Below are 11,996 nucleotides of genomic sequence, written 5' to 3'. Positions count from 1 at the left end.
GTCTGGTATCTTGTACTTCTTGGAGTGATCTCATCAGTCGAATCTTCGTGTGGTCAAAAGGGGAAATGGGTATAGTCTAACTAAAAGGGGAAAGTATTTGATAAAACTCAGAAAAGAAGAGAGGTAAAACATCCTTTTGAAAATAAAGTTGTAGAGAAAATATTTCCTATGGGCTTGCCAGTTTCTAGGGGTCACGTCCTACAGTCAACATGTGTTCTGCTACCATCTTGTAGCGACCCGACCCGAATGGATCAAGTCTCTCTGCTTAAGTATCATCCTTGGATCGGTATGCTGACACACACAGTACTTGAGGATTTATAACAGAGGTAAATCACATGTATAGAGTAACGTAAATACTATTAGCTCAATCCAAATAGCTGAGGTAACAACAAGCTTGTGGATTCCTATCAACACCAACGACAAAGTTGAGTGTAGAAATCATAACCCTAACGTATCACTTACTCATCGTAAGATTCCTGCAACATGAGACGTTGCAGCCACGTAGGTCAGTACATTGAATGTACTGGCAAATTGACACCAAAGAGCAATGATGAATAATGGCTATCACTACATGCATATTTGGCTGGTGGAGGCTCTAAGTTTAATTTTGCATAAAGCTAATTTTTTCCTACAACAAAGGAATATTTTTATTTAACTACCAAGTTGGTTAAAATTATGGTGAAGGTTCCTCCAACTCAAGCCCAAAATAATAATTATAACCCCACAAATTAATTAAGTAAAGTGATGAGATCAAATCAATAATTCAAGTACCAGATACTCAAGATGTCCATAACCGGGGACACGGCTAATCATGATTAGTTTGTACACTCTGCAAAGGTTTGTGCACTTTTCCCCACAAGACTCGATCTCCTCCGTTGAATTTCTCGCACTACATGTTGTTTGAGAAACAGATGATCGAGACACAGTCTTTCCGAAGCATTAACTCTTTACTATGGGTAGACAGTACCACTTACTTTCCCCCTACATCTGCTAGCCTACCACTGAAAGAGGTCACACATCATACTCAACTATGCCAGAGCCCATAATGGCTTGTGGCCGCAAACAGAAGTTTCTAGCATGAATAATCTTATGACCCCGTTGAGCCTAGGTGGCATTCCATAGGGTGACCGCACGGGTACTCCGGGATTCCCTTGGGCTAGCACTGGGTTCTTCAGGTGCCCGGGCAAACCACTGGGTGCTCCCGGGTGCCGCAACCATTACACCCAGATGTGTATTAAAGTAGCCATCTTAAGTTAACCCTTAGATATAAATAACTCTCACATCTTTCATGAATCTCACAAACCAATCCATGTCTACGAGCATAGCATTGCAGTATAAGCATAACGTAGAAACACCCAGGGGTTTGAATATAAGACAATAGGTTCCTACCTCATCAACTACTTCCCAAATACCCACATGTTATCACATCCTACTCATGCAATGTTTGAGGATGAGACTAATGCATAAAAACTAGGTATGAAAAATATGATCAAAGAGTGAACTTGCCTTGTACTATTGATGAAGATGGTTCACACTGATAACTCCTGATAGTTCTACTCGTCACACTCCGTTCAATCTATCGTGAGCATGCAATTGCATACATAAGCACTCATGAATAAAAAATCGAAGAAAAGACTTCGAAAAACTTCGAAAACAAGCAATTAACTCTTGCAACAGAAAACAATTGCTAACAGTACCAAAATTTGATGGATTTGGTCTTATCAGAAAGTTTAGGTCAAGAAGTTCGATTTGCAAAAAGAATCAACTAAATCAGAGTTACGAAACTCAAGTTATGATCAAAAGAAGTTTGAATATGAATGTGAACAAATTTGAAAATTTGAAAATTTCAAAAAGTTGATGTGGCAGGTTCACTGGATAGGTGAAAACAAGACAAAACTATAGGCGCTGATTTCATCTAATTTGGATGAACGAGTAAAAAGTTATGGCTATTTAAAAAATTAGGGCCAAGTTGTTTTACGGAAGAAAAATAGCTACGGCTAAAAGAATTCTTGGTCTAATGTATAAATATAGAGACTAATTGATAATCTAATTATTGTACCGTACTAGTCTAGAAGTAATAAACTACAAACGTATAAAAAGAAAAAACGAAGAAAGATACATTTATAAGGTATAGAAAAGACGACTTCGGAGAGAGGAGACAATTTCCAAAAGTCCCGTCGGAAAGGGGAAAAGTATTTTTCTTTAATGAATCTAGTCAAAAGAAAATATTGATTTAATCCGAATCGGATGATGTTTGGAAGCTCTATGGGTCTATATTTATAGGTTGAAGGGATGCGTGAACATCTAACACTAGCAATGTGGGACTAAATGTAGAAGAAAATAAACGAAACAGGGAGAAAATCGAAATGCCTCGCACGGGCCTAGAGGCCATCAGCCGGCCGCGCGTGTACGATTTGTAGTTTATTTTTTGCCCAAGGAAGAAAGAATACAATAAAATCTAGGAAGAAAAAGGCTGGCTAGGCCTGGCCCATTTAGGAGAAAAAAATATGAGGAGCCAGCTGCCACTATGCTACGCGTGTGGGCGACAAATAATTATGGGCCACAATTTTTTTATATAGAAACAAAAGGAAAACCGTATAACAAAAATAAATTAAAATTTTATATAGGCATATTATATATCAAAAATTTCAGAAATAGATTTTCTACAACATGAATATTTTTCTAGTGCCAAATAAATTCCACAAAAAATTAAATAAAGCAAACAGTGCTACTGCTGTAATAAAACCTCATAAAAATCATTTTAAAAATACCAAAATAAATTCAAATTTATTTCTCTCCAATTTTCTAATGTAGGGAATCATTTTACCCTAATTTCCATATATTTTATTTCTGGAGAAAAATAATTTGAATAAAATCCAAATAACTCCAAATTGAGAATAATTTCAAAAGGGACTTTCAATTTGATTATTTTAAACTCCCAACTCATATTTCATATGATTTGAAGAAGTCATTTTATCTTCTCTCACGAAAATCATTGAGTTGCTTAAAGTTTCTGAATTGAAAAAAATATTTCCAAATAAAAATTCAAATCTTTTCAAAACCCCTTACATTTATTTAAATGGAAGAAGTCATGTCATCTTCTCTCCATGGTTTTGTGATGAACAGAATTTGAATTCATGGAGATCAAAATGCAAATTTAAAGTTTGGGAAGGTCCTTTTATTCCCTCTCATTTAACTTTCAGAAGTTTCAAATTTCACTCAATTGCACTCAAGCAACCACACCACAAATCAAACAATCAATCAAAACTTTTTATTTAATATAACATTCCAAAATTTAGAATTTTGCGATGTTACAGCTTGACATTGCACTGATTAGCGACTGGCGTACGAAGAGGTGGATCGGTGGCGTCTTGGCGGAGGCTTGCCGGTACGGAGCCTGCCGGGTCCTCGTCTTGTGGTCTTGGCGGCCCCGGGAACCTTGTTAGGACAATTTGGACGTGGCCTCAACCCTGTCGGGCTCACATGCCCGACAAGGGAGGCCTTCCTGGGGGTATTCTTTGGTCACTTTGGTCTTCTTAATGCACTCCTTGATCTCACGAAGAGCGGTTTCTCTGGCTTGTCTTTGACCATGTCTTGGTACTCGATGCATGGGTGGTCATACGTCGGTGCATAAATCAGGTCAGCAAACACACTTGTTTGTTGCACCGACAATCTCCAACGTATCTATAATTTTTTGTTGTTCCATGTTGTTATATTATCAATATTGGATGTTTTACATTCGTTTACTAGCAACTTTATATCATTTTTTGGGACTAACCTATTAACATAGTGCCCAGTGTCAGTTCCTGTTTTGGCTTGTTTTTTACTTTGTATAATATGCATATAAAACGAAGTCCAAATGCAGCAAAACTTTTTGGAGATTTTTTCTGCCCAGAAGACACGCAGGAGGCCCAAGAAGTGCACCAGAGGGACCCTGTGGGGCCCACTAGGCACCAAGGCGCCAGGGTCCCCAGTCACGCCATAGTGGGTAGTGGGGCAAACAGGCACCCCTCCGCTACCTCTCAATTCTATAAATACTCCAATATTCTAGAAACCCTAGGGGAGTCAACGAAACACAATTCCAGCTGCTGCAAGTTCTAGAACCACGAGATCCAATCTAGGGGCCTTTTCCGACACTTTGTCAGAGGGGTCAACGATCACAGAGGGGTTCTTCATCATCACCCTTGCCCCTCCGATGATGCATGAGTAGTTTACCACAGACCTACGGGTCCATAGGTAGTAGCTAGATGGCTTCTTCACTCTTTTTGATCTTCAATACAATCTTCTCCTCGATGTTCTTGCAGATCTATTTGATGTAATGACTTTTTGCGGCCTGTTTGTTGGGATCCGATGAATTCTAAGTTTATGATTAGATCTATCCATGAATTTTATTCGAGTCTTTGTTGAACTCTTTTATGCGTGATTTTTATAGCCTCGTATTTCTTCTCTAAAACTTTGGTTTGGTTTGGCCAACTAGATTGATTTTTCTTGCAATTGGAAGAGTTGTTGTGTTGTGGGTATCTTGCGGTGCTCATTCTCAGTGACAGAAGGAGACATGACACGCACATACCACTGCCATTAAGGATAAAAATATGGGGTCTATTCCTACATGAATAGATCTTGTCTACATGATGTCATCGTTCTTATTGCTTTACTCCGTTTTCCATGAAGTTAATACACTAGATGCATGCTGGATAGCGGTCGATGCGTGGAGTAATAGTAGTAGATGTAGGCAGGAGTCGGTCTACTAATCTTGGACGTGACGCCTATATACATGATCATTGCCTTGGATATCATCATAATTATTTGCTCTTCTATCAAGTGCCCAACAGTAATTTGTTTACCCACCGTATGCTATTATCTCGAGAGAAGCCACTAGTGAAACCTACGGCCCCTGGGTCTATTTCCTGTCGTATTATTTCCATATCTATTCTTCCAAAAACCCAAAAATACCTTGCTCCACTTTTTCTTTCTTTCTTTCTTTATTTTATGTTGTGTTTTTGCTGGATCTATTTATCAAATCTCATACAATATAATCTATCTCAGTACCAAGGAGGGACTGACAACCCCTCTTACGCGTTGGGTTGCAAGTATTTGTTACTTGTGTGCAGGTGTTGTTTACATAATGTTGCTTGGTTCTCCTACTGGATTGATAACCTTGGTTTCATAATTGAGGGAAATACTTACCGTTGCTCTGCTGCATCATCCTCTCCTCTTTGTGGAAATACCAATGCAGATATAAGCAATCACGTGACTTTTCAAATACTAATAATAATGATTTTATTAGTACTCCAATTGCTCCTACCGCTGCTAGTGTCGAGTCTTGTGATATTAATGTTGCATTGCTAAATCTTGTTATGAAAGAACAATTTTCTGGAAATCCTAATGAAGATGTTGCATCCCATCTTAATACTTTCATTGAATTATGTGATATGCAAATGAAAAACGATGCGGATAATGATATTATAAAGTTGAAATTATTTCCTTTCTCATAAAGAGATCGTGCTAAAACTTGGTTTTCATCCTTGCCTCGTAATAGTATTGATTCATGGGATAAGTGTAAGGATGCTTTCATTGCCAAGTATTTTCCTCCCGCTAAGATTATTTCTCTTCAAAATCAAATTATGAATAATAAGCAACTTGAGCATGAACATATTGCACAATCTTGGGAGAGAATGAAATTAACGATTAGAAATTGTCCCACTCATGCTTTAAGCTGATGGATGATAATCCAAAGAATTATGCGGGATTAAACTTTGTGTTGAGATATCTTCTAGACTCTGCTGCATGTGGTAATTTTATGGAAATTACATTGGGAGAAGCTACAAAACTCCTTGGTAGTATAATGACAAATTATTCTCAATGGCACACTGAACAAGCTCCAACTGATAAGAAGGTAAACTCTATTGAAAAAGTCTCTACTTTGAGTGATAAAATGGATGCTCTTATGAAAGCGCTTGCTAGTAAAAATGATCATGTTGATCCTAATAATGTTCCACTATCTACTTTGGTTGAGAAAAATAATTATGCCATTGATGTGAATTTTTTCTCTAAAAATAATTTCAACAAGTGTGGAGGGATCAAAGATTCAAACCCCTTGCTAGGTTGCCTCGAGCCTCCTTTTATAGCTTAAGGGGCGACCATTATGGCAAAATAGTCAATACGGTACGATTAGATAGCTAATAGTGTTATCATACCTAACTCTGGCAGTTAGGACAAAGTGTGTTAAATGCACTGCTAGGTGTCATGCTAAGGTTGAAGCCCGACAAGCTTGTCGCGCCGCTTATCCATCTACCTCTTATTAGCGTGACAGGGCAGGTGTCAATAAAGTCAATCTCTTCTCCAACAGGTCGCCGCATATCCGACGGGATCCTACTAGCCACTTGGAGCTAGACACCTCACTGATTAGTGACTAGCGTACGACGAGGTGGAGCGGAGGCGTCTTAGCATAGGCTTCCCGGTACGGAGCCTGGCGGGTCCCTGTCTTGTGGTCTTGGCGGCCCCGGGAACCTTGCCGGGACAATTTGGACTTGGCTCCGGGCATAGTCTTGACCCTGCTGGGCTCGCCTTCCCGGCAAGGAGGGCCTTCCTGGGATATTCTCTCATCACTTTGGTCTTCTTAATGCACTCCATGATCCCACAAAGAGTGGTTTCTCTGGCTTGTCTTGTACCATTTCTTGGTACTCGATGTATGGGCGGTCGTACACCGGTGCATAAATCAGGTCAGCAAACACACCTGTTTGTTGAACCGATAGTGTCCAACATATCTATAATTTTTTATTGTTCCATGTTGTTATATTATCAATCTTGGATGTTTTACATTCATTTACTAGCAACTTTATATCATTTTTGGGACTAACCTATTAACATAGTGTCAAGTGCCAGTTGCTGTTTTTGCTTGTTTTCTAGTTCTAAGAATATTCATATCAAACGAAGTCCAAATGCATAGTAACTTTTTGGAGATTTTTTTCTGCCCAGTAGACACCCAGGAGGCCCAAGAAGTGTACCAGAGGGGCCATGTGGGGCCCAGTAGGAACCAGGGCGCGTCAGGGCCCCTAGGCGTGCCCAAGTGGTTAGTGGGGCCAACTGGCACACCCTCCACTGCCTCTTAGTTCTGTAAATACTCTAATTTTCCACAAAACCTATGGGAGTCGACGAAACACAATTCCAGCTGCCGCAAGTTCCAGAACCACGAGATCCAATCTAGGGGCCTTTCTAGCACTTTGTCGGAGGGGTCAACGATCATAGAGGGGTTCTTCATCATTATCACCCTTGCCCCTCTGATGATGTGTGATTAGTTTACCACAGACCTACAGGTCCATAGGTAGTAGCTAGATGGCTTCTTCTCTCTTTTTAATCTTCTATACAATCTTCTCCTCAATGTTGTTGGAGATCTATTTGATGTAATGACTTTTTGCGATGTGTTTGTTGGGATCCAATGAATTCTGAGTTTATGATTAGATCTATCCATGAATAATATTCGAGTCTTTGCTGAACTCTTTTATGCGTGATTGTTATAGCCTCGTATTTCTTCTCTGAAACTTTGGTTAGGTTTGGCCAACTATATTGATTTTTCTTGGAATTGGAAGAGGTGTTGTGTTATGGGTATCTTGCGGTGCTCATTCTCAGTGACAGAACGAGACATGACACGCACATATCGCTGCCATTAAGGGTAAAAAGATGGGGTCGATTCTGGCATGAACGTATCTTGTCTACATCACGTCATCATTCTTATTGCATTACTCCGTTTTTCCATGTACTTAGTACACTAGATGCATGCTGGATAGCGGTCGATGTGTGGAGTAATAGTAGTCGGTGCAGGCAGGAGTCGGTCTACTAATCTTGGACGTGACGCCTATATACATGATCATTGCCTTGGATATCATCATAATTATTTGCTCTTCTATCAATTGTCCAACAGTAATTTGTTTACCCAGGGTGTGCTATTTTCTTGAGAGAAGCCACTAGTGAAATCTACGGCCCCCGGGTCTATTTCCTATCAAATTATTTCCAGATATATTCTTCCAAAATCCCAAAATACTATGCTACACCTTTTCTTTCTTTATTTATTTTATTTAGTGTTTTTGCCGGGTCTATTAATCAATTCTTTCACAATATAATCTGTGATAGAGGCTAAGCTATCCCGATGTTTCGATGAGATGGTGGCTATCGTTTTCTGTGGGAGTCGACCTTGACGATCCGACTACGAACGTGCGAGACGTCGCGCCTTAGCAATCGCTAAACCAACTTCCGAGGGTTATTGACCACGCCGGAGCACGATCAACCTGACCACGAGGGTCTGTTTCCTGCGAGCAAACGAAGAACAAGCAAGAAACTGAGATTGCAATCGGGATATTGCGAATATAAGATGAAAGCTTTATTGATCAAGGTGGGGTTCTGTGACGTCTTGGTCTGGTCGTTGGACACAAACGAAGTACGCGAAGTTGCAGCTATGGCGAACTTTTAATCTAAACAAAACCCAAAGTCTAAACGACGCCCTAAGGGCTGTATATATGGAGGAAGAGGGGGGAATTTCGTGGCCCTTGAGGGTGGGGTCCGAAACCAACCCTAACTCTTGTTTCCCCACACATACGGACTCTAAAAATAGCCTATACTTAAGTATTTCGAATTACATGGGCCTGGCCCATTAATAAGGTGACGCAGCACCTAGAATAGCCTATGGACGAATATTATGAAGTGGCATCTTGTATATTTCGTCCAAGGCTTCATGCACTCCTTATGGCGGCTTCAAAGTCCTGAAATCATCACTTGTAACTCCGTTCTTGATCCCCTTGCGCATGCCATCAACTTCATGCGTGTTTTTGCTCCAATGTTCATCCTTCTCCAAGCTAGGCCCTTCATTTGAAAGCAAAACAAATGTATCCAATTTAGGCAGCATCATAATCTCATGAACATTAGAATCATTACCAAGAAACGAAAGTACCTGGTAATTTAATTGGCGTGCGCGAGCTCTAGTAATTGGTCCAGTATATGTAACAGTAGGGGCTGTGGGTGTAACAATGGTATTGATGTCCTCATCATCCTCCCCTTCTTGAAATGAAGTCGTCCTCGACGGAAGCGCATCTTCCTCACCCAAATAAGGCTTCAAATCTGCAATGTTAAAAGTGGGACTAACCCCAAAATCTACAGGTAGCTCAAGTTTATATGCATTATCATTTATTTTCTCTAACACCTTAAAAGGACCATCAGCACGTGGCATTAGCTTTGATGTGCGCAGATTAGGAAATCTATCTTTACACAAATGTAACCAAACAAGATCTCCAGGCGCAAACACAACATGTTTTCTACCCTTATCTCCAGCAAGTTTATATTTAGCATTCATACGCTCAATGTTTTCCTTAGTTAACTCATGCATTTTTAAAATCAATTCAGAACGTTCTTTAGCATCAAAATTAACCTTCTCTGAAGATGGAAGAGGCAACAAATCAATAGGTGCACGAGGTAGGAAACCATACACAATTTCAAAAGGGCACATCTTAGTAGTAGAATGCAATGAGCGATTATAAGCAAATTCAATATGAGGCAAGCATTCTTCCCACATTTTCTTGTTATTCTTCAAAACAGCCCTAAGCATAGTAGACAATGTTCTATTGACTACTTCAGTTTGTCCATCAGTTTGGGGGTGACAAGTAGTACTAAAAAGCAGCTTAGTCCCCAACTTAGCCCATAAACATCTCCAAAAGTGGCTAAGAAATTTAGTATCACGATCTGAAACAATAGTATTTGGCACACCATGTAAGCGAATAATTTCACGAAAGAACAAATCAGCAACATTAACAGCATCATCGCTTTTATGACATGGTATAAAGTGTGCCATTTTCGAGAACCTATCCACGACAACAAATATGCTATCCCTCCCCTTCTTTGTTCGAGGTAAACCTAAAACAAAGTCCATAGATATATCCTCCCAAGGAACACTAGGTACTGGCAAAGGCATATATAAACCATGAGGATTGAGTCGTGACTTAGCTCTTTGACATGTAGTGCAGCGAGCAACAAAACGCTCAACATCCCGTCTCATCTTTGGCCAAAAGAAATGTGTAGCAAGTATATCCTCCGTCTTCTTGATGCCAAAGTGTCCCATTAATCCTCCTCCATGCGCCTCCTGCAACAACAAAAGACGAACGGAGCTAGCTGGAATGCATAGCTTGTTAGCACGAAACACAAATCCATCGTTAAGAACGAACTTGTTCCAAGTTCTCCCTTCCTTACAATTCCGCAATACATCTTTAAATTCAGCATCATGAACATATTGATCTTTGATGGTCTCCAAACCAAATATTTTAAAGTCAAGTTGTGAAAGCATAGTATAACGACGAGACAAGGCATCAGCAATAACATTTTCTTTACCCTTCTTGTGTTTAATGACATAAGGGAAAGTCTCAATGAATTCAACCCATTTAGCATGTCTACGGTTCAGTTTTGCTTGACTTTTAATGTGTTTCAAAGATTCATGATCAGAATGTATAACAAATTCCTTGGGCCATAAATAATGTTGCCATGTTTCTAAGGTCCGAACAAGAGCATATAATTCTTTATCATAAGTAGAATAGTTCAGACTAGGCCCACTCAATTTTTCAGAAAAGTATGCAACAGGTTTTCCATCTTGTAATAACACACCTCCTAATCCAATTCCACTAGCATCACATTCAAGCTCAAAAGTCTTATTGAAATTAGGAAGTTGGAGTAAAGGAGCATGTGTCAACTTATCTTTCAAAACTGTGAAGGCTTCTTCCTGTGCGGTACCCCAAACAAAAGGCACATCCTTCTTTGTAAGCTCGTTGAGAGGTGCAGCAATGGTGCTGAAATCTCTCACAAAATGCCTATAGAAACCAGCGAGGCCAAGGAAACTCCTCACTTGTGTGACCGTTTTGGGCTGCGGCCAGCTCTCAATAGCTTCAATCTTGGCTTTATCAACTTCAATTCCCTGTGGAGTAACAACATAGCCAAGAAAAAGATACTCGGTCGGTGCAAAAGGTGCACTTTCCAAGGTTTCCAAACAAACATGCATCACGTAGAGCAATAAAAACAGCACGTAAATGTTCCAAATGTTCCTCCAAAGATTTGCTATAAATCAATATGTCATCAAAGTAAACTACCACAAATCGTCCAATGAAAGCACGTAAAACTTCGTTCATTAACCTCATGAAAGTACTAGGTGCATTAGTTAACCCAAAAGGCATGACTAACCACTCATATAATCCAAACTTAGTTTTAAATGCTGTTTTCCATTCATCACCCAATTTCATACGAATTTGATGGTATCCACTACGCAAATCAACTTTGGAGAATATTGTAGAGCCACTCAATTCATCAACCATATCATCTAGCCTAGGAATAGGATGACGATAACGAATAGTAATATTATTAATGCCTCTACAATCAACGCACATACGCGACGTACCATCCTTTTTCGGCACTAAAATGATAGGAACAACACAAGGACTAAGGGATTCGCGTATATAACCTTTGTCGAGCAGTTCTTGTACTTGACGCATAATCTCCTTCGTCTCCTCTGGATTGGTACGGTATGGTGCACGGTTGGGTAGCGAAGCACCGGGAATTAAGTCAATTTGATGCTCAATCCCTCGAATAGGTGGTAATCCCGGTGGCACGTCTTGTGGAAAGACGTCAGCGAACTCCTGCAAAATGTTAGTGACAGCAGGGGGCAAAGAGGAAGGCACATCCTCGAATGAAAATAATGCCTCTTTGCACACAAAAGCATAGCAAACAGATTTGCTGAAATCTAGCTCATCAATATCAGATTTGGTGGCAAGTAAACATGCACTTTTCAATTTAATTTCAGAAACAACAGTAGATGGTTTATTATTAGGCTTCATTTGGTGCTCAAATTCTTTTGCCACAATCTGATTTTCACTCTTATTTGTCTCCTGTTTTGCTTTATTAGCTCTATTAATATCATCTTTCAAAATGGAATCAGGAGTCATAGGAAGCAAAGTAATATTTTTATCGTT

This window comes from Triticum urartu, chromosome 7A, assembly GCF_056163025.1.
Source record: "Triticum urartu cultivar PI428250 chromosome 7A, HENAU_Tu73, whole genome shotgun sequence".
In the NCBI taxonomy this organism is placed as follows: Eukaryota; Viridiplantae; Streptophyta; class Magnoliopsida; order Poales; family Poaceae; genus Triticum; species Triticum urartu.
The sequence above is the reverse complement of the archived record's forward strand: the minus strand, read 5'-3'. Positions refer to the sequence as shown.